We start from the raw sequence: 23,810 nt of genomic DNA, 5'->3' as shown, positions 1-23,810 counted from the left end.
ATGTTCACTGGATTGGAAATTTAAATAGAGAAATTTAAAAGCCTTTATTAATTCACCTAAAGCTAATAATGGACTTCCCTGGTGGCTCAGATGGTGAAGAATCTGCCTGCAATGCGGGAGACCTGGGTTCAACCCTGGATTGGGAAGATACCTTGGAAGAGAGCATGGCAACCCACTCCAGTATTCTGGAGTCCCCATGGATAGAGAAGCCTGGCAGGCTATAGTCCATGGGGTCACAAGGAGTCAGACACGACTGAGCGAATAAGCACAGCACACAAAGCTAATAATGAGGCTTCCCTGGTAAAGAATCTGCCTGCAATGCAGGAGACCTGGATTCAATCACTGTGTTGGGAAGATCCCCTGGCGAAGGGAAAGGCTACCCACTCCAGTATTCTGGCCTGGAGATTTCCATGGACTATATAGTCCATGGGGTGGAAAAGAGTCGGACATGACTGAGCAACTTTCACAGAGCTAATAATAAACCATTACATGTGGACATAATATATTTCATGAAATATAACTACACTTAAAAAAAATTATTGAATGGGTGCTCAGTCACTTCAGTCATGTCTGATTCTTTGCAACCCCTTGGACTGTAGCCCTCCAGGCTCCTCTGTACATGGGATTCTCCCAGCAAGGTTAGTAGAAAGGGTTGTCGTTTCCTCCTCCAGGGGATCTTCCTGGCCCTTGACTAGAACCCGTGTCACCTGTGGCTTTTGCATTGGCAAGCGGATTCTTTACCACTTTGACACCTAGGGAGACCCTCTGAGCAGAGTGGCATTATATTACAGTTTTGCAAATTCCCATGTGCTTTCCCATTCATTCGTTGTACTGTTTTTTGGACAAGGAAATCCAGAAAATCTGGTCTCATGCAGATAACACAGCTAGAAAAGGGAGAATTATCTTTAGCCTTCTCTGATAATTGTGGATACTTTTTTTAATTTTAATCCAAAAATGTCTTATTACTCACTCTCTGAGCTGTTACATGGGAGCAGGTGGGGTGTGCATGGGGATTGTTGACAGCAGGGGGTCTCCAGGGTTGGTAAATACAGAGCTCACACTGGACACCAGGCTGCTTCCCACACTGGAGAGATGAAGGACTTTGGAGAAATTCGTAACTTTTTCTGGAACAATCTGAAGGGAAGTCCTGCTGCCAAGTCTTGGACCCAGCCATGCTTCTTACCTCCAATTTGTGTAAGATGCCTGGTATCTGCACAGGTGGCCCCAATGGTTCTGTGCTGAAAAGAAAGTTACTATTTCCCAGATGTTGCTAATGGTGGAAGAGCTACAGCAAAGGTTCCCTGGTGATGGCAACCTGCAGAAGGCTGTCCAGTAGGAATGAGTACCTGTGGGGGTTGGGATGCCAGGGTCCTCCTCCTCAGAGGAAGGGCAGCCAGAAAGTCATGGAGCTCTTCTGAGGAATGTTTTGGATACAGAACTGAGTGTAGGCCCTGCTTGGGATGGGGCAGTTTGCTTACTAACTTGCAAGAAGTTACTTCTCAGATTGCTCAACCATTTCATTTGGGATCATTTTTTGAAACTGAGGGATCAAATTTTCCAAGTGAAAGTTATCTCATTTATCAGGGCCAGCTAGAGACGTTTTTCAGCTTCCTTCCAAATGAAGGATGCAGGGAGTGCCCAGCCTCCAGACACTCTTAATGGATCTTGCCCCCGACCCCACTTCTATTTTGCTTTTGGTAGAGACAAGAGGGAAATTGACCAGGTTAAGGCTTGAAAGCATCAGGCTGGAATTGTAGTGGGACAATCCCATATGGTACCATGTGGTCAGTCTCGATGTGGAAGACACCACTGATGGAGAGTAAGATGCCTAATTTCTAAGAAGGAGGGCAGTGGGTGAGGGCATATGAGCCTCTATGCTCCCCATTCCTGAACAGCTCTTTATTTTCTTTTCACCATGCCACAGAGCAAGTGGGATCTAAGTTCCCCAACCAGGAATCGAACCCATGCCCTCTGCATTGGGAGCACAAAATCCTAACCACTGGACCACCAGGGGAAGTCCCTGAACAGCTCTTTTAACCATCTTATATGCTCGGGATTCTCTGTACAAGTTAAAAACAAACAAACCCTGGCATGGGGCATAGGTGCCAAGGAAGAGAAATATAGAATTTCAGAGAGAACAGAAACTTGCTCTGGACTCAACCCTCTTTTGTGGCAGAAAGAGAAAAGGACAGTGATGCCTCTAGTCTCTGTGGATTCACAGTAGAAAATCACAAATAGATTTGGAAAAGAACTTCACACCGAAGTTTTCAGTAAAAGGACAGATCTTTTCTTCTCTCTGGAGACTGGCTTTTTCCAACTTCAAAGCTGGTACTGGCAGGTCCACCATCAGTGGGGAAGTAGATTTTCTTAACATTCCTCAGGATCATCTCTCTGCTCTGGCTGGTTGGGGGCTCTCGACATTGCCCAGAGCTCTGGAGAAGTGTTCTGAGAAAGTGTATGCTGCTAATGTCCCCTTCGAAATAGGTGAAAAGAACACAGCAGGAGTTCCATTCAGTCTTGATAGGGCTCTGCATTTAGAAGGCGGGTCTTCCTTGCTTCTTCCATCATAACACAGGGGAGAGCTTAATTCTTGATGAGGGGCAGAGACAAAGCAAGATGCTCTGGCAGGGTGCATGTTGATAGCCAGAGCTGCCTGGCCAGCTTTAGAGCAGCTCAGTGCTGGCCCAAGCAGGGCTTCTGAATACTCTTATTTGTTACTAGCAAAACTCAACAAATGGTAGTTCCTTAAAAGTTAGTTGCAATGGGAAATCTGAAACCATTTGGAAAATATTCCTGAGTTATGCAGATCTTCCAAATATGTTTTATTTTTCTTGGCCACGCCAGGAGGCATGTGAGATTTTAGTTCCCCAACCAGGGATCGAACCCACACCCCTTGCATTTGAAGCTCAAAGTTGTAACCACTGAACCACCAGGAAAGTCCCCCAGATCTTCCAAATATTGATGCATTTTATTATTCAGCATTTTAAAAATCACATTTATTCAAATCATCAGTAATCTCATCCATCTTGTGAAGCCATCAAGCTCACTTGTGGATACAGCATTTTCCTGTACAGCAGAAAAGTTTTCCCTTTGTTACTATGTTCTTTTCTTGGTCTACTAATTAAACTGAACTAGCATATTCAATGGAGAAGGAAATGGCAACCCACTCCAGTGTTCCTGCCTGGAGAATTCCAGGGACGGGGGAGCCTGATGGGCTGCCGTCTATGGGGTCGCACAGAGTTGGACACGACTGAAGCGACTTAGCAGCAGTAGCAGCATATTCAAAAGCAGAGACATTACTTTGCCAACAAAGGTCCATCTAGTCAAGGCTGTGGTTTTTCCAGTAGTCATGTATGGATGTGAGAGTTGGACTGTGAAGAAAGCTGAGCACCGAAGAATTGATGCTTTTGAAATGTGGTATTAGAGAACACTCTTGAGAGTCCCTTGGACTGCAAGGAGATCCAACCAGTCCATTCTAGAGGAGATCAGTCCTAGATGTTCGTTGGAAGGAATGATGCTAAAGCTGAAACTCCAGTACTTTGGCCACCTCATGCGAAGAGTTGACTCATTGGAAAAGACTCTGATGCTGGGAGGGATTGGGGGCAGGAGGAGAAGGGGATGACAGAGGATGAGATGGCTGGATGGCATCACTGACTCGATGGACGTGAGTCTGAGTGAACTCCAGGAGTTGGTGATGGACAGGGAGGCCTGGCGTGCTGTGATTCATGGGGTCGCAAAGAGTCGGACAGGACTGAGCGACTGAACTGAACTGAACTGAAGACAAAGTAATGGGAGAAAAACCAACTTCACACTTAGGGGAAACCCATCAAAATGAGACCCAAGGGCAAGTTAGGCAATGGAGACTTCTTTGCCATCCTGAGATGAAGACTAGAATAGGGGCTTGGAGCTTCAAAAAAGGAGGGCAATTCACAGTACTAGAAAGAGAGTAGATGTTTGGTAATTAGAAGTTTACCCAGTCTTGCTGAAAAAGTCTATCAGGTTAAAAAAAAAAAGTTATCTCTGGTAGGAGCTCTTTTTAAATACAGGACTCCTATCTAAATTCTGTTGGGTAGTTGTTAATGTTCAGTTGCTAAGTCGTGTCCAACTCTTTGCAACCCCATGAACTGCAGCACACCATGCTTTCCTGTCCTTCACTATCTCCCAGAGTTTGCTCAAACTCATGTTTATTGAGTCAGTAATGCCATCCAACCAGGTAAAATTTTTTCCTAAGTCTGCTGAGTGTTACTGCCTTCAGCTCAAAATAATCCACAAGCCAATGTACCATATTTTTGGGTGGCATATTCTGCTCTACTTCAGCACAGTTTCCAAAAGTATAATTTATGCTTGAAAGCTCAGATTTTGTCACTGGCAGAAATACGTTCTTTCAGTCATTTTCCTTGAAGTGACAGGTTCATTTTGTCCAAATATCCAAGTTGAATGACCATAGTTTTTGTTATTCTTAAAAAAAAAAAAAAAAGATATTTAATGAAAAAAAGCAGCTAGTTCAATTCACACCTCTCAGACAATTGCACAACTATATACTTCAGTAATTAGCAGAGCTGCTCTGTGTATATGTCACATTTATCACATAGAACATTAAAAAGATAGGAGAGATTTCATAAAATTAATCATTTGTACTGCTTCATCATGGACACTCCTAAGAGAAAGTGGACTCTTAAATTGTTTTATTGCATTGTAGCAGTGAAGAATATAAATATAGTACAAGTTGGTGCCATACTGCCTTGATTCATGCTAAGATGCCAGCAGTTTCATCTGGTTTTGTACAATCAGTGATAATACAAACACAATGCAATAGACCAAATATTGTCTTAATATTATTATGAAAGTAGTTTTGACCATGCAGACTCCCTGAAACCATCTTAGGCACTCCCAGAGTGTGTGGACTCTATTTGGAGAACCATAGAATGTATCTGTAGAGTATCCACTCATTCATAACAAACACTGAGCCCTTTAGATAGTCTAGGCACTTAGGCTTTAAAGTAAAGCAGTAAGCCAAACAGGAAAATACCTTGGCATTCTGGAGCTTGAAATTCTAAGAAATATAAGAGTTTGACATCACTGCACCATGTATTACTCAATAAAAGTTTTAAAATAAATTAATTAAATAATTTTCACAAACAGGCAGTGCTCCATCTGTCTTATTTTTTTTTCAACATTAATTTCTAACACTGGATAATGGGGTGAATCCTTATTGTACTTGAAATGCAGGCAAGTCACAGCACTCTAAGTATTGATCCCTTAAGAAAAACCAGTCACATCAGGGCTCTGGGTGTGTGATTTGAGAAGTATAGGTAATTAAGTCCAGTTACTACCAGCAAGTCACTGAGAATCAGTCTGACCAGAGGAGGTAAGAGAGATAGCTGTTAAGTATATTTGCCTTTTAAAAGAGAATGCTGGTTAACCCCAAATGAATAAAAATCGTTAACAATAGAATTTCAAGAAGTAGTCGAAATGAAACAAAGAATCTCACACACCATTAGGATGACTGCTATTAAAGCAAAACAAAAACCAAGACAACAAACCATGAAGGTGTGGAGAAATTCAAACACTTCGGCACAGTTGGTGGGAATGTAAATTGGTGCAGCCGCTGGAAAAATAGTGTGGACTTCCTAAAAAATTTAAAATGGAATTACTAATGATCCAGCAATTCCACTTCTGGCTATGTAACCAAAATAATTGAAAACAGGGTCTAGAAAGATAGCTGTATACCATAAAACCTGGAAGCAATTCAAGTGTCTGACAACAGAAAAATGGATAAGCAAAATTTGATATATACAAACAATGGGACATTATTCAGTCTTGAAGGAAAGTTTGACATATGGTGCAACATATGTCCATATGAACCTTGAGAACATTCCAGTTCAGTCGCTCAGTTGTGTCCGACTCTGTGACCCCATGAACCTCAGCACGCCAGGCCAACTCCCAGAGTCCACCCAAACCCGTGTCTGTTGAGTCGGTGATGCCATCCAACCATCTCATCCTCTGTCGTCCCCTTCTTCTTCTGCCTGCAATGTTTCCCAGCATCAGGGTCTTTTCAAATGAGTCAGCTCTTTGCATCTGGTGGCCAAAGTATTGGAATTTCAGCCTCAACATCAGTTCTTCCAATGAACACCCAGCACTGATCTCCTTTAGGATGGACTGGTTGGATCTCTTTGCAGTCCAAGATACTCTCAAGAGTCTTCTCCAGCACCACAGTTCAAAAGCATCAACTCTTCAGCACTCAGATTTCTTTATAGTCCAACTTTCACATCCATACATGACCACCGGAAAAACCATAGCCTTGACTAGATGGACCTTTGTTGGCAAAGTAATGTCTCTACTTTTGAATATGCTGTCTAGGTTGTTCATAACTTTCCTTCCAAGGAGTAAGCGTCTTTTAATTTCATGGCTGCGGTCACCATCTGCAGTGATTTTGGAGCCCAAAAAAATAAAGTCAGCCACTGTTTCCACTGTTTCCCCATCTATTTACCATGAAGTGATGGAACGGGATGCCATGATCTTAGTTTTCTGAATGCTGAGTTTTAAGCCACCTTTTCCCTCTCCTCTTTCACTTTCATCAAGAGGCTCTTTAGTTCTTTTTTGCTTTCTGCCATAAGTGGTAGTGTTATCTGCATATGTGAGGTTATTGATATTTCTCATGGCAATCTTGATTCCAGCCTGTGCTTCCTCCAGCCCAGCGTTTCTCATGATGTACTCTGCATAGAAGCTAAATAAGCAGGGTGACAATATATAGCCTTGACGTACTCCTTTTCCTATTTGAAACCAGTCTGTTGTTCCATGTCCAGTTCTAACTGTTGCTTCCTGACCTACATATAGGTTTCTCAAGAGGCAGGTCAGGTGGTCTGGTATTCCCATCTCTTTCAGAATTTTCCACAGTTTATTGTGATCCACACAGTCAAAGGCTTTGGCATAGTCAATAAAGCAGAAATAGATATTTTTCTGGAACTCTCTTGCTGTTTCAATGATTCAGCAGATGTTGACAATTTGATCTGTGGTTCCTCTGCCTTTTCTAAAACCAGCTTGAACATCTGGAAGTTCACAGTTCACATATTGCTGAAGCCTGGCTTGGAGAATTTCAGAACATTATGTCTAATGAAATAAGCCAGTCACAAAAAGATAAATACTGTATGATTGCATTTATATGAGGAGTACTTAGAGTAATCAAAATCGTAGAGACAGAAAGTAGAATAGTGATTACAGGGCCTGGAGGAAGGGAGGAATGAGGGGTTATTGTTTAATGGGTATAGTTTCAGTTTTAAGAGGATGAAAAAGTTATGGAGATGGATGGTGGCAATGGTTACACAACAATATGAATGTATCTAATATTTTTAAAGTTTTATATATTTCAAAAATTGTGGAGAAAAAGAATTTCAGATAGTGCAGAAGAAAATATTTTTAAAGTCCTATATTTCCTTCACTCCTTAAGTCATATCTCAAAAGCAGCTATCTATTGTACTTAAAATAACTACTGTGTACTGAGAGCCAGTTATGTGCCAATCCCCATTCCCTTTACACATTACTATTGATCCTACAGAAATGCTGCATGTTAGGTCTTAAATAATATTTTGGTATCTTATATTTTTATGGAAGCTGATGCTCAGAGAAGTTAAGCAGCTTGTCCAAAGTTACACAGCAGGCAAATAATAGAAACAGAATTGAATCCAGGTCAGCCTGATACCAAGTCCTTGTTCTTTTTTGTAACATCACACTTCCTCCTTTCCTCACATGCCTTGTGATTTTGGGAATTTCGTGTGACAGATATACTTCCTGCTGGAGCAGTGTCACTTCAAATGTTGTCTCGAGCAAGAGCATTATGACTGAGTTGCCATTACTCTTAGAAAGAAAAGAAACGCTGCAGGTCTGAATAGTTTGAAATGCCATCATTCTTATGGGAAAAGAAAAGAATTAAATCCATTTAATCCCAAAAGACTTTCAAAAAAAGATTTTGTTAATGCAGAAGCTTGGAGGCTTGAGAGTTTGACATCCATCTCTGGCAGAAATCCAGAACAGATGATTAACAAGAGAGCTCTTAATTGATTGCAGATTAGCATAAACTAGCCTGTGCTCTGGTACCTAAAAAGAGAAGGTGACCTTTGACTCCTTTAACTCAGGAGTGATGTAGAGCACCAGGGCTGTGATGGCTCCTCTATTCTGAAATATGCTTCTAAGAGGCAGAATTTAATAAACTAGATGCGCTAGATATCTGACACTGCTGTCCTGTGATATACAGTGTAAGAAAACTGTGACATTTAGCTTAGAAAGGAGAGACCTTAAGGAACATGAGGCTGAATTTCAATCCTAGAAGTACAATATGAAAGAGGAATTAAGTTAGAGAAGAGAACTGTGCTGCTACAGAAGCCAGAAGGAAGGAAATAGGTGACATTTCCATGGGGAAGCAGATTCAGCTCAGTATGAGGAACTGGGGATAACAGCATTTTATGCAGGCAGAAATATGGCTTTAGAGTTAGAAATAATATCAAATCTTGATTCCAACACTTTCTTGCTTAATGCCATTGGACACGATCTGCAGCTTCTGAGACTTTTCTGCAAAATGGAAATAGCAATTCCACCTCCCAAGGTTGATATCAGGATTAAATAACTTTGCTTTTAAGATAGCAATATGACAATTTTTAAATAAGAAAAAATGTATATATTTGGCTATGTGGGGGTCTTAGTTGCCACATGTGGATATAGGATCTAGTTCCCTGACCAGGGATAGAACCCAGGACCCCTGCATTGGGAGCATGGAGACTTAGCTACTGGACTACCAGGAAAGTCCCCCCACGCATGCTTTTTAAAGAGAGGATTGAATAATATTAATCAAAGACTTAAGATTTGTAGAACTGGGGAATAAGCACTCAATAATAAGTAAGTAATAATATTACAACTAAGTTTCTATCACTGAAATTATCTAACACAAACTAATGTACTTTAGGAGAGAGTGAATAGATGAATTTTTGGACACCCAACCCAAAAATGTCTCGAGAAGAACTGCCCTCTTCGCCTGTCTCATAGATTTTTCAGCAAAATTCTTATGATATTGTTGGGCTGGGTTCTTCTTACATGGCAGTTCTCTAGAACCCACTATGGGTTCTAGAATATTTCTGTAGACCCCCAGTTCTCTACTGTACTCTGTACGGTACCTGACTCAGCAAACTGCTGCTGCTGCTGCTAAGTCGCTTCAGTCATGTCCGACTCTGTGCGACCCCATAGGCGGCAGCCCACCAGGCTCCCCCGTCCCTGGGATTCTCCAGGAAAGAACACTGGAGTGGGTTGCCATTTCCTTCTCCAATGCATGAAAGTGAAAGGTGAAAGTGAAGTCGCTCAGTCCTGTCTGACTCTTCGCGACCCCATGGACTGCAGCCCACCAGGCTCCTCCGCCCATGGGATTTTCCAGGCAAGAGTACTGGAGTGGGATGCCATCGCCTTCTCCGACACTGCTCTGCTGCTAAGTCGCTTCAGTCGTGTCCGACTCTGTGCGACCCCATAGACGGCCTCCTACCAGGCTCCTCTGTCCCTGGGATTCTCCAGGCAAGAACACTGGAGTGGGTTGCCATTTCCTTCTCCAATGCATGAAAGTGAAAAGTGAAAGTGAAGTCTCTCAGTCGTCCGACTCTTAGCAACCCCATGGACTGCAGCCTACCAGGCTCCTCCGTCCATGGGATTTTCCAGGCAAGAGTACTGGAGTGGGGTGCCATTGCCTTCTCCGTCTCCGACACTAGTGGTAGAAAAATTAAAACTTCTCGAAACCCTCGCAAACTGTGCGTGGCGCCGTGGAAGGCGCGCAGCACTTCGGGTCTTGTAGTCCGGGACGGACTCCGAGTCCCATATTGCTGTGCGGCGGGTCGTCGCGCCTGCGCGGTGCGGGCGGCGGGCAGCGCAGAGTGAGAGGCTCTTTTGTTCGTCTGAGGGGAGGGCCGTTGGCAGGGGCCTGCGGTACGCCGCTTCAGTGAGGGGGCTCGACAGTGGTCACTCGGCTTGTTGCTTTTCTGGTCGCCACTCCCCCGGCCGGCCGGACAAAAAGACCCGCCAGTAGCGCGGCACCGATTCCTCTCGGGCTTGTGGGCGCTGCTCTGAGGTGAAGAGCCCGCTAGAGGCGGGCAAGCGGGGGGATGGCGCGCGGCGGCGGCGGCGGCGGCGGCGGGAGCCCTGGATCAGGGGCCGCGAGCTCGCGGCGGAGGTTAGGAGCGGGGAGCGCGCCCGACTCCCTCTCCCTCCCCGCGCAGAGCCTTCTGCCGGGCGCAGTGGGTAGGGCGAAGAGCGCGAGAAGATGGAGAGGGCGGGGCGGCGAGTTCGGAGCCAGAGATTGAAGCGATTTGGGGTGGGCCGAGCGTTTGCGGGTCGCGCTTCGGCCTGAGTAGACCAAGACAATGCTACATGGGTTGGGTGGGCGGCTGGGGGATTGGGCTGGAGAGGAAACATAGTAAATTGGGAAGAGGACGGACGGGGCAGCCTGGGCGCTTGAACCAGCGTAGGGAGGGTTGACCACTGCAAGACCCGAGGTTAGAAATGTAACCTGAGAATATTGGGTCCAGCCAGGGCTGCCATAGGAACTCCGCTTACGGAGTTGCGGAGCGGTAACTTCGAGGAAATTGTAAGCGGGTTGGGGGCAGGGCAGCCCAAAGTGTAGTACTTTGAGGAGGTCTGTTGAGTAAATTGGGGAAGGGTCTAGAAGGAGGGGTGGTATTTGCCTGGTTTTGCTCGGGGACTGGGGGTGGCGGGGAGAAACTGTTCAGAGTAAGTGGGCGGAGGTCCCGAGAGCTTTTCTGTGAGGCTTGCACAAGAAAAGGGAAAAACTGGCCACTGCTTGCTTCCTGGTTGATCGGCTGGAAGAATAATGTGTGAAGAAAAGATGAAACGCATTTTATTATCTTTTCCAGGTTTTCTGCTGCTTTCCTTCATTCCCTGTTTCCTTTAAGGAGTTAAAAAGTCCCAGTGCAACTCTTGCTTTAATTCGTAATTACATAAGTTTTTATCTGGGATGGTTGCTGGTCACAAAAGGCAGTGAAATTGTAGAAATGTGTAGATGAGTTCATATTTAAGGAATGAAGTTAGAGATTGTGAGATGGTGTAGGAAGTTGAGAGAGAACGTGGAAAAGTTCATGAGATTGTGAGATTTTTTCCTTGAGCTCTTAAGTTTTTTAGCCAGCTTGTCCTTGGCTAGAAAATTTGAACACGAAAGGAGCACTACTTTACCCCTTTTTCAAAACTTCAAATGAAGGTTTTTCTTGGATTGCTGTTGCATTCAGACATGTACTGGTTCGACTCTGTTGAGGTGGCATTTACAAGATCAGTTATAATACCAGAACCTCTGGCGGAGGGTTTAAGATACCCTTCTCAATTGTGTTAAGAATCAGGTCGGCATTTTGGAATAGTTTTAAAAGGTCCAAGAATTTGGAATGGTTGCAGGAATACAGTTGGGAAATTAGTGTCTGTGTTCCAAAGTGCTTACAGATATTTATATGGAAAGTGATATGATTGAAGAGCACATTGTTGGAATTGGCCACTCCTTGATAAAGCTTTAGGGCAGTTCAAACTCTCCAGTCCTTTACAATTTTCTCTGTGGTGCTATTTTCTTCATTGGCTGCTGTAGCCTAAGTTTTTTTCTTTTTTTCCATTAAAAATGTAAGTATCGTGTAGCTTTGTGCGTCTACCTTCTTGATTAAGGGAGTCCGAGAAAGAATACCCTATCCTGCAGTTTGACTACAGGATACTAATATTTTTATCATCATCTAAGGAAAGGAAGCAACCATTCTATCTTCTGGTGCCCATTTTAGAGACTAGGAAAATATTTCTTTTTGAATTCATATCACTTAAAGAGAAGTGATTCATTTTTGTCATTTTCTAGTAGTTTACCAATGAAATCTTCCCTTTTCGTATACTGTCTCTGATGGTATAATAGATTTTCCATTGTATTCGATGAATTTTTGCATCATAGTTAATTTTTCTGGGTAGTTTTTTAAATAAGAGGCTAATGGCTAGTTTATGGGTTCATGTAGGATGAGCCATGCCTCTTGTTCATCCAAGACTAACATATAGTTCATTCATATTGTTGAATGAATGGATAGGGCTTTGAGATCTTCCTGAGAATTCCCTGTGTTAGCAGAATGACTCACTGTGCATTTATATAATCAATTTGCCTGTTTTTGTTCTATGACATTTGGCAGAGTAAAACGGTTGCCCTTGGCGTTCTTGTCTTAGCCTCCGTTTTTAATATAGTCACCTGGGTATTAAATACAGAAAAGGTGTGCAGATTGTGTAAGTGGCAGTTTTAAATACCCTAAGCCAGGACTAGGAGAGCACTCAGGATCGGTTTCAACAGCAAGCTATATAGTACTTTGAATATTTTCTGTTATGTAAGTATTTTGAAAATTTTGTGTCCTTTGTATGGAGCTAAGTATTTCTCAATAAAAATGTCTATTGAAAACTTGAATAGCCTTTCCAAGGTTAATTGGAGAAGTTATTTGATTAAGGACAAAATTCTGATCGTGTATTTGAGTTACTGCCTTTAAGCTTTTGTGATTTGCTGACCAAGAGAGGATGGCCTAATTTGTGAAATTGTGCCTTTCTAACACATTGAAAGCTTAACAACTGTGGTATTTGAGAAGTTAGTGTCATTATTCTGATTTTGTTGTGTTGTCTATGAATGCTTTGGTCTCTGCTTTTAATTCCAACTTAGTCGTAATTGTGGTCTTGCTTTCTAATCAGTTTTATTTCATTTTAAACTAAAAGATTTGCTTCTGGTATCATTGTGTCCTGCTAATATTTACAGATGCTTGTGGCTTTTATATATATAGATATAGATACAGATAGATAGATATAGTTTTATTTACATCAGCACAATGAAAAGGAGTTAGCCAAAGTTTTGGATACATCTCAGATAAAATTCTAATTTTATTTTCACACTGATATTCTAGTCCTAGATCCCAAAATTCGAGGACAGGGATTCCTTTAAAAATGAAAGTCCTGCTCACTGGATATGTGGCACAAATTCTTGTTTTTTGTTCAGTAAAGTTTTCCATCTGGAAAGCATTTGCCTCACAAACAGCTACAGCTAACGGACGAACTAAAAGCATTTAGAAACATGAGTCAGAAGGACTACAAATTGAATGTTCTATACATGCCTTCACCTGCCTTTTGATGTCTGGTAATGCTACTGATCATAATCCAATTTGTTTGCTGAGGTTTCCCTGAAAAGCTAAGAGCTTTCAACCTCTGTTCCTTGGTTATCTGATTCTGAGACATCCATTCTTATTGCCCATATGGGGTTCAGCACCGTATGCCAGGTCCAGACCTACCTTTAATTGAGTATCTGAGTAAAAATAAAAACAAAATGCTTTGGTAATTACAAGAAAAAGAGAAATAATACTTGGCTAAGTTGGATAGACGTGATAGAAGTAGCATTTGCGCTAGCTCTTGAAGGATGGGTAGGGTTTTGACTACTAGTTTTGGACAGGATAATAGCAACCCACTCCAGTATTTTTGTTTGGAAAATTCCATGAACAGAAGAGCCTGGCAGGCTGCAGTCCATGGGGTCGCAAACAGCTGGACACACTGAACGTGTGCGCACACACTTCTAAGTAAAGAGCAAATCCATGCATAGAGGAAGTGTGCAGGGTATGTTCAGGTTATAGTTTTCCGTTTTGACAGGAATGTAAGATTTGTGAGGGAAGTGGGAGTATGGAATAGGTGAATCTAAAGGGTGTTAGATGTTATACTGAGGAGTTTGGCCTTTCTAAGGAAGGAGAAGACTTGGCAGAAAATTTTTTAGCAGTTACCTGCTGCTTTCCTATTCATTCTACTCCCACCCAAGATGGTTTACACCCTGCCTACCTCAGAAGTGCCTCATTGCATTTGTTAACAATAGTTCCCTGGGCTTAAATTGCCTCCCTCCAGTCCAGCTTTTCAAATGCTGTTGGAGCCTTACCTCAAATCCTGACTTTTCAAAACCTCTAGTCACCCTAGCTATTAATTTTTCTAAACCCCTATAATACTTTCGTGGCTACTTATTCTTGCTTATATTTATTTTGCTAATTATTACATACCCCTGTTATTTCTTCTGTTGAAATGAAAATGAACTTCAGTTGCTTTTGTACTTTTTTGTATGTTTTTAATCTTACATTCCTGGTTCTGTGTCTTACCCTTTGGAGACTTTGAGAATTTTCCTATGCTTCAGAAAGCCTTAGTTTCCTGAAATGGATTTAATTGTGTTTGTTGTGAGAGTTTAATTAAGTGCCTTTCTATGCATTAAGTGTTCAGTATTCAGCAAAAGTTATATGTTATTACTAACCTTTATGGCATTTTCAAAAGCCTGTACTTCTGTGAGTCTGCAGATCCTGCTACCCTAGCCCAACAGTTCCATTTGCCTGGGTCGAAGGGGTTCCTGTGATGTGGAACTTGCAGAAGCTTTCAGTGCTTTAGCTGGAATGAATTGGTTACCTTTTTCCACCCAGGCTCTTAGTAAATGCTTATTGTTTTGATTTGTTTTTTTAATAGATAGTATTAAAAGCTAGTAGAGCTGTAGCCATTAACTTTTATGCTGTTAACTGACTAGGCCTTGGACCTAAGCTAGAGGCAAAAGACAGGTAAGGAAAACATGGAATGGAAAAAGGAGCTAGATGAAGAAGGAGTGAAGTGGGGAGTGAAATACACAGTAATGATCAGCTGGTTCTTGCCTGCTGCTCCCTCAGTCTAGCTCTTTCTACCTGGCCACATTTCTGTTCCTCAGATAAAGCAGGCTCTTCTCACCCTAGGACTTTGAACCCACTGTTCTCCAAATTTGGTATCTTTTTCTAAGTTTTGCCAAGTTGTCTCCTTAAAATCTTTATTGAATTTGTTACAGTAATGCTTCTGTTTTATGTTTTGGTGGCGAAGCATGTGGAATCTTAGCTCCCTGACAATAACCCACACCCTCTGCATTGGAAGGCGAGATCTTAACCACTGCACCACTAGGGAAGTCCCATTAATGTTTTCTTGCTTCTTGTCTGAGCCCTACTCTGCAGACACATGCATGCATACACTCCCACTCATGCTCACTTATTTGTTGACGTTAGAATATAAACTCTAAGAGACCAAGAATTTTGTTTGTGGTGTTCTTCACATTTTTCTAGTGTCTCACACATAATAGACGCTCATAAGGAATTTCTACACTTCAGGTGTATGAAATGTGATTTCTCAGTTTCTGGCAGCTCTTCTCTCTCAGTATTCCAGAAGTGAGATCTTGGTTTCTGTTTTGTAATTACTGGTCATTCTTATCAGTCAGATCTGGGTCCTTCTTGAGTGTTCTGGAGCTGCTCTGATGTTTTGAAAAACCTAGCCATGAATTTCAGCCATATACATAGGGGGAAGAAACGGTATTTTCTCACCAAGTTCCCATTGCACTGGATTTCAGAGTTATGCTTAAAGCAGTAAATAATTAATGAAGTAGAACATAAGTGTAAATATGTAAATAGATAATGAATGCCAGAAGGTCATAAAAAGCTCACCCCAGAGGAATTCCATGGAGTTATTACACCTATTTTACAGATGAGGAAACTGAGTTTGCAATAAATATACATAACGCCTATAGGCATAGTTTTGAGAGATTGAGGACAGGAAAGATATGCTTCCGGTGCTCATACTAGCTAGAGGAATTATAAGGACTTTTCAAGCAGTACTCTTCCAGTTTCATTGCTAGGAGGAAAAAGGTCTAGAGTGAATGCTGTTGAAGATGATATAGAGGTTTTGTTTTCAAGAATATCAGTTATCACTTACTGTTCCAGCCTTATTCTAAATGGGCTGGAATAATGGGCTTTATGGAGGAAGTAAAATGTTCACCTACCTTTTCGCTAAGTATAAGAATTGATTTAAAAAAAAAAAAAAAGAATTGATTTATGTTTGCAATAATTATGTAATTTTATTGAGGAATGTAATTTCTGTCAATCCTCTTGTAGCAGTGGCTTTTTTCCGAGGATGTGCATCAGATCACCTAAGGAGCTTTTAAAGATGAGATGCCGTGATCAAAGCAACACTGTTTGCAATAATAAAAAGTAGGAAAGAAAAAATTTTCATCACTAGGTGAATGGTTAGAGTATGGTGTGTCCATACAATTTGGAATATTGTGCAGCTTAAGAATGGAGATCTTTATGGAATAATGTCAGAGATACATTATATTAAAAGGCAAATTATAGAACTGTAATGTCTGTTTTCACATATGGTACATCTGGGTCAGTTTACATGTAGAAGGACAAAGACAGATTTTCAGGAAGGAAACTGATTTCCTGCTTTAAGTAATTTTGTAATTGAATATGAATAAGCTAAGCTAAGCTAAGTCACTTCAGTCGTGTCTGACTCTGTGCAACCCCGTCCGTAGACGGCAGCCCACCAGGCTCCCCCGTCCCTGGGATTCTCCAGGCAAGAACACTGGAGTGGGTTGCCATTTGAATACATATGCTAATTACAATTAGAAAAACAAAATATTTTTAAAAATAATACACATACTCTATTTTTTGACTCCCCGGATGTAGACTTCTGTATTTGTAGATTCCATAGGTGAGTCTTTCTCATTTAGGTGGAAGTTCTCTGTTCAAGGTCTGCTTTCCTGTGAATGCTTTCTTAATATAGACTCACCAGACCAGTGTGTTTTACCTTAGCGTTTACTGAAAACGTTCTGCTGGTCTGGTTTCAGAGGTCTGTAGATGTTACCTTGTCCTCACATCTGGAGTTTGACCTTTCTGAAAGCTGGCAAGAAATCAGCTTGGAAGTTCTGGGGTAGCCCTTTATAATTCACGTATGTGATGGCAAGCAGGAGCTATGCTCACATTGTCTTCTCAGATCCTTCTCATACCCTTTCACTTGGACTTCACTTTATTGCACTTCACTTTATTGTGTTTTGAAGATAATTGAATTTTTTACAAATTGAAGGTTTACAAGTTAAAAGTTTATGGCAACCCTGTGTCAAATAAGTCTATCAGTGCCATTTTTCCAACAGCATCTGCTCACTTTATGTTTGTGTGTCACATTTTGGCAATTCTCTCAATACGTCAAACTTTTCATTACTGTTAAATTTGTTATAGTGATCTGTGACCAGTGATCTTTGATATTACTATTGTGATTGTTTTTGGGTGCCACAAACCATGCCCATTTAAGACACCAGAACTTAATCTGCCGGCTGTTCCAGTCTCTCTTCCTCTCCCCAGGCCTCCCTATTCCTTGAAATTAGGCCATTTAATAACACTACAGTGCCCTCTGAGAATTCAAGTGAAAGGAAAAGTTGTGTCACTCACTTTAGAGGCTAAAAACTATTAAGTTTAACGAGGAAGGCATGTTAAAAGCCGAAGGCCAAAGATAGGCACTGGTTAGCCAAGTTATGAATGCAAAGGAAGTTTCTGAAGGAAATTAAAAGTGCTACTCCAGTGAACACATGAATGATAAGAAAAACAAAACAGCCTTTTGCTCATATGTAGAAAGTTTTAATGGTCTGGATAGAAGATTAAACCAGTTAGAGCATTTCCTTAAGGCAAAGTCTAATCCAGAGAAGGCCCTAACTCCTCATTTCTATGAAAGCCTCAAAGGTAAGGTAGCTGCAGAAAAGTCAGCAGAGGTTGGTTAGTAAGATTTAAAGAAAGAAGATGTCTTCGTAACTTAAAAGTGCAGGGTGATGCAAGTGGTGCAAGTGCTGATGTAGAAGGTACAGCAAGTTATCGAAGATCTAGCTAAAATAATTAATGAAGTTGGCTACAGTAAACAACATATTTTCAGTGTAGATTAAACAACCTTCTATTGGAAGAAGATGCCATCTAGGACTTTATCATAGCAAAAGAGGAGAAGTCAATACCTGGCTTCAAAGGATAGGCTGACTCTATAGGGGCTAATATAGCTGGTGACTTTCAGTTGAAGCCAGTGCTCATTTACCATTCCAAAAATCTTAGGGCCCTTAAAAATCTAATCTGTTTACAACACAGTTTACAACATGGCCCCCAAAGCTGCTTTTTTTTGGTCTTAGCAATGTATGGTACTTTCCTTATATCCCTTTTTTCCAGACTATTCTGTTTTCCAGTTTCAGACGAAAACTCTTAAGCTTTTTCTATTGCCCAGTGCATCTCCTTAACAATAACTTTATCATTTTAAATCTTAATTTATTTCACATGGAAAAACTAATACTTGGTGTGAAAAGATCTGCTGCACAAAATAAAGTTACAGTATTTTAAGCCCACTGTTGAGGCCTACTGCTCAGGGAAAAGATTCTTTTCAAAATATTACTGCTCATTGATAATACACTTGGTCACCCAAGAGCTCTAATGGAGATGTAAAAGATTAATGTTGTTTTCATGCCTGCAAACACAGCATCATTCTGCAGCCAGTGGATCAAGGAATCATTTTGACTTTCAAGTGTTATTATTTAAAAAATACATTTTGTAAGGCTATAACAGCCATAGATAGTGACTCCTCTGATAGATCTGGGGAAAGAAAATTGAAAACCCGGAAAGGACTCACCATTGTAGATACCATTAAGAACATTCGTGGTTCATTGGAAGAGGTCAAAATACAACACTTGCAGGAATTTGGAAGAAGTTAATTCCTGGCCCTTATGGATGACCTTGAGGAGTTCAAGACTTTAGTGAAGGAAATGCACATGTAGTGGAAATAGCTAGAGAATTAGAAGGGAGTCTGAAGAGTAAATTACTGCAATCTCAAAATAAAACTTCAGCTGATGAGGAGTTGCTTCCTATGGTTGAGCCAAAAAAGTGATTTCTTGAGATAGAATCTGCTCCTGGTGGAGATACTGTGAAGGTTGTTGAAATGACAACAAAGGATTCAGAATATTATACAAACTCATTGGATAAAGCAACAGCAGGGTTTGATAGGACTGACTCCAATTTTGAAAGAAATTCTGTGGGTAAAAGGCTATCAAACAGCATTAATACTACAAAGAAAGCAGTTTATGAAAGGAAGAGTCAATGTGGAGAACTTCATTGTTTTCTTCTAAGAAACTCATAACCACCCCATCTTTCATAATGCACCACCTTCATCAGTCTGCATCCATCAACATGAAGACAAGACTCTTCACTAGCAAAAAGGTTATGACTTGCTAAAGGTTCAAATGATGGTTAGCATTTTTAGCAGTATTTTTTGTTTAAGGTATATGTATTGGTTATTTAGACATAATGCTATTGCATGCTTAGTAGACTACAGTATAGTGTGAACTTTTATACGCACTGGGAAAAGAGAAAAGTTGTGAGACTCATTGTAGAGGTCTGGAGGTATGCCTGAATTCAGAAACAGAATGCCTAATCCTGTGTCTGATACTTCACGGTCTTCTGCCAGCAAGCAGCGTTGTTACTCCTTTCCATTTTCTAGCTCTTAACTGTAGGAGTGGAGGGGTGTCTAGGAGAATCTCAACTGTGTTTTTTTCTCTTAAAGAGCTATGAGTTCATGACTTTGCTTCAGATTTACACTATTCCTAGATTCATTAGGACACCATAGAACAAGTTTGGGGTCTTAAAACTGGCATTTTCTCAATAATTCTCTGTAGCCTACTTGCTAAGCAACAAAAATGCAAAATTCTGTACTTGTCAGGGCTTCCCTATTGGCTCAGTGGCAAAGAATCCACCTGCAGTGCAGGAGATGTGAGTTTGATCCCTGGGTCGGGAAGAACCCCTGGAGGAGGAAATGGCAACCCATTTTCCTAGCAGTGTTCCTGCCAGGAAAATCCCATGGACAGAGGAGCCTGGCGGGCTGCTGTCCATGGGGTTGCAAAGAGTTGGACATGACTGAAACAACTGAGCATACAGCACTTGTCAATTTAAAAGACTCAGAAGACTCCTGGGGCCCTAAAAATCCAAACTTTGTCACACCTGTTGATTTAACAACTGTTGTTCGTTCGCTAAGTTGCGACCCCATGGATGCAGCACACCAGTCCCCTCTGTCCTCTGTCATCTCCCAGAGTCTGCGCAAATTCATGTCCATTGAGTCAGTGATGCTATCTAACCATCTCTTCCTCAGCCGCCCCCTTCTTTTGCCTTCAGTCTTTCCCAGCATGCGGGTCTTTTCAAGTGAGTGTGCTCTCCACATCAGCAGACTCACTGGAAAAGACCAAGTAGTTTTTAAACACCTATACATATTCCAAGGTATTAACTGAAAGAAATCATTGTCCGTCACTTCCTTATTTAGTGATGACAAATTGTAGAGAGGATCAAGTCAGATCCTTTCCTTGTATAGACTGGAGGGAAACCTCCCTTTAAGTATGTTGTTGTTTGGTCTAGCTCCTAGATCTCTGTGGGTGGCAGGGTCATTAGCCCAGCCCTGCTAGGAAATGTGCATACTGAAGTGCTGTAATTTTATTGTGTGACCTTGGGAGGTTTATTTCCTGTAAATCTGTTGTGTTATCTCTTAGGTGTCAATGACATCTGAATGGCTTATTTTATAGGATGATTTCAAAGATCAAATGAGTTGTGGTAGCACATTAACTGTAAAGTGCAATATAAATGTGAAGTATTATTTTTCTACGCATTTTAAATGTGGCAGATCAGACTTCCCTTGTGGTCCAGTGGTTCAGAATCCGCCTGCCAAAGCAGGGCACATGGGTTCGACCCCTGCTTTGGGAAGACCCCACATACCTTGGGGCAGCTAAGCCTGTGCACCACAACTACTGATGTCTGCCCTCTAGAGACCAGCCATCCTCAGCTACTGGAGCCCCGGGGCCCTAGAGCCCATGCTCTTGCAACAAGAGAAGCCACTGCAACGAGAAACCTGTGCACCAAAACTAGAGAGTAGCCCCCACTCTCTGCAACTAGAGAAAGCCTGCGTGCAGCAGTGAAGACCCAGCACAGACAAAAGTTAAAATTCATTTTTTTTAATATGGCAGATCCAGTTTAATATTTAGGTAAAAATTATAGCAGCTTAACTGATCATAGATATTTTTGTCTGAAACATTGTGTTGAGCTTTAAGAAGACTTGTCCACGGACTAAGATTTCTAAGTTAATTTAGAACTGTTCACCTCTGTGTCACATTGTGATGTATATATCTTGACCCTTTGTTCGTTGATTTTGGCACTTTTTATGCTATTATTTGTTTGCCAGGATATTTAGAGAGAGTGGCAAATAGAATTGACTAATGGCATTTTTCCATTGTGCTACTACTCTGATCTGAGTTACTTTGAAATTTCCTTGTCAAGCAATTACAATTGAGAGCCCTCTTTCCAGGTATTACTGCTGGTATTTGGAGACTGCTGTATTCAAGGAGAGGGGATTTCTCTTGACATTATCAGTTTGGAAAGTATATGCAAATGACTGGTCTGTCATAATATTTAAGGGAGATCTTGGCTTGTCTGACTTCCCTGGTGGCTCAGACAGAAAAGAGTCTGCCTACAATGCGGAAGACCCAAGTTTGATCCTTGAGTCAGGAAGATTCCCTAGAGAAGGAAATGGCAATTCACTCCAGTATTCTGGAAAATCCCACAGATGCAGAACCCTGGAGGGCTACAGTCCATGGGGTCGCAAAGAGTTGGACGCGACTGAGCGACTAACATTTTCACTTTGGCTTGTCTGAAAGTGCTTGGTTTTGTGGGAAGAGTGAGTTGTGTATTTAATCCACTTCTCTACTGACTTTGACAAATGGCTTATTCAGGACCCCAGAGATGTACCAATAAATAAGGAAAAAACTCACATTGGGAAGCTTGGCTGAGAATCTCCAATATAAAGAATCTAACCTGGAGACGGGTGCTGGGATGAGCTAGTTAAGAAAACTCAAGACAGAAGTGGAGGTCTGTTTTCTACATTCTTCACTTCTCTTTTCATTTGCTCTTAGGACAATGAGTTTAAGTAAGAGGAATATCAAAAAGTCTCACTTCAGATTTCCCAGTAGCTAGAGGTGAGGTAGAAACTGTCGTTATTTTGTAGTAGCAGGACTTTTTGTAAGACAAATGCAGCTATTAATGTAAACAACACAGATAAATAGCTCTTAATTCTGAAGCCAGAGTGATAAGACTGCTTTTTCTTTACTTTCTTTAATTGCGTAAAAGAAGGTTGATTAGGGGACAGTTACTGGTTTGGGGTTGTCTGTAAACCACTGTTCTCTTTCTGTCTGTTTAGAAAGGGAGTGGCTTCTAATTTCTGAGTCCAAACTAATGTAGGGAGTTGTGGTACCCTTTGTTGTTGAAAGGTAACTGTCAATTTATTTTTCTCTGCACATTAACCAAAGACTGATGATAAATCTTGCAAAGAGTAGCACTTGTTCATGGGAGCAGCGACTACTGTAGCACTTATCCTAAAGAAAAATTAGATTTGTTTTCTTTCTTGATAAAATAACACTTATCATGGCAATCAGAATTCTGAAAACCTAAAAATACTTCCCTCCGGGAAGAAGAAGCAGCCTTTGAATCAGAGGCACAATAGCCAATAATTAGCCAAAGCTGAAGTTCAGTGCATTGATTAGTCTGTTCAGTAACAGAAGAAAAGGAAAACTCATGTGGCACTAAAACAGAGGGCTTGGGGAAGGGAGGAAAGCAGAATCTTTAGTATGTAAAAGAAGAGGAATGAGCAAATGTAAATGAAGGAGAGTCAGCTTAGATGTGTGTGTGAGCTGTGTGGGCAGGGGCATTGGGTGTTGCCACAGACCACACTAAAAGCACCTCAGAAAACTTTTTTTGTGTGAAGAAGTTCACAGTGCCTTTAATGGAAGAGGTATCTTTATTTTTAATTGGCAGGCATGAGGTTTCTGGAAAACAGGGACCGTTACTTACTCTCTTGAATCTCCAGTCTCTTGCAACGTCTAAAATTTTCCAGCAGCCAACCAAATGTTTGTTGTTTCACTAGTCCGAATTGCTCATATGTACTGAAATGAGAATATCTCAGAATGTAAACTCAACATCTGTAGATACTGTAACTGATTCACAGTGGTGAGTCTGATATTTATGAAAGGTTTATTTCGTGTAGTCTATAGATGAGCTCTTTCTAAATATATTCTGTCCACATGCCAGTTTAAAAATATGTAGTAGAAGTGTTTATACTTTCACTCAGTAAGACTCCTTTCCCAAGGATGCTAGAAATAAGCAGTTTAACCCCCAAATTGGCACTACCTTAAATACAAACATGAAACATGGTAGTAACCACTTTCTTGTCTTGGATCATCAGCCATACTTTTGACTCTATAGTTCCTGCTGGTACCTGATCTATCAGTTTGTAGATTTCAGCCAGTTTTGTAGATCAATTTTATTGTCTTAGTATCTAATGGCGCCACCTACTGACACAGTTGTAGGCTTTATGCCTACCCAGCAGTTAGAAGAGTTGTCCGAAGGACCAAAGAGAACAGATTTATAGGGGACTGGAAAAACCCTTAGAGGTTACTGTGTGTGTGTGTGCTAAGTCGCTTCAGTTGTGTCTGACTCTTTGCAGCCTGTGGACTGTAGCCCACCAGGCTCCTCTATCCATGGGATTCTCCAGGCAAGAATACCGGAGTGGGTTCCCATGCCCTCCTCCAGGGGATCTTCTCAACCCAGGGATCGAACCCATGTCTCTTATGTCTCCTGCATTGGCAGGTGGGTTCTTAACCACTAGCACCACCTGGGAGGCCCTACAGGTTACCTAGCTTGATGATATACAAAAGAATACAGGTTTTGTTATCTGTGATATCTTTTTTCCCATACTTCCAAATTCATTAGAGAATCTCATGGTCATTCTGGCATTTTTATGAATCTTTCTCAGACTTAGAAATAAAAAGAATAAAAACTTAAATGACAATTAATGGTGCCATTCTTAGAAAAGAAAAACCACATTAAAAATCTTAAGGGAACTCAGAAGAGATGGTGCTT

At 41.3% G+C, this 23,810-nt stretch overlaps 1 protein-coding gene across 2 annotated transcripts in view; it reads left to right on the top strand.

Moving 5' to 3' along the window:
- The first annotated feature begins 9,848 nt into the window (after nucleotides 1–9,848).
- Nucleotides 9,849–23,810, top strand: part of CBX1 (chromobox 1) — a 26,491-nt gene continuing 12,529 nt past the window's right edge. Inside the window, exon 1 of one of the 2 annotated variants that reach the window (XM_040245587.1) lies at nucleotides 9,849–10,099. The gene's annotated coding sequence lies outside the window, so the exon portion shown is untranslated. Of the gene's footprint in view, nucleotides 10,100–10,359; nucleotides 10,524–23,810 lie in introns of those variants that run through there. The other variant, XM_040245588.1, reaches the window with a different exon arrangement.

The sequence above is a fragment of the Oryx dammah genome, unplaced genomic scaffold (genome assembly GCF_014754425.2).
Source record: "Oryx dammah isolate SB20612 unplaced genomic scaffold, SCBI_Odam_1.1 HiC_scaffold_8, whole genome shotgun sequence".
In the NCBI taxonomy this organism is placed as follows: domain Eukaryota; kingdom Metazoa; phylum Chordata; class Mammalia; order Artiodactyla; family Bovidae; genus Oryx; species Oryx dammah.
The sequence above is the reverse complement of the archived record's forward strand: the minus strand, read 5'-3'. Positions and strand labels throughout refer to the sequence as shown.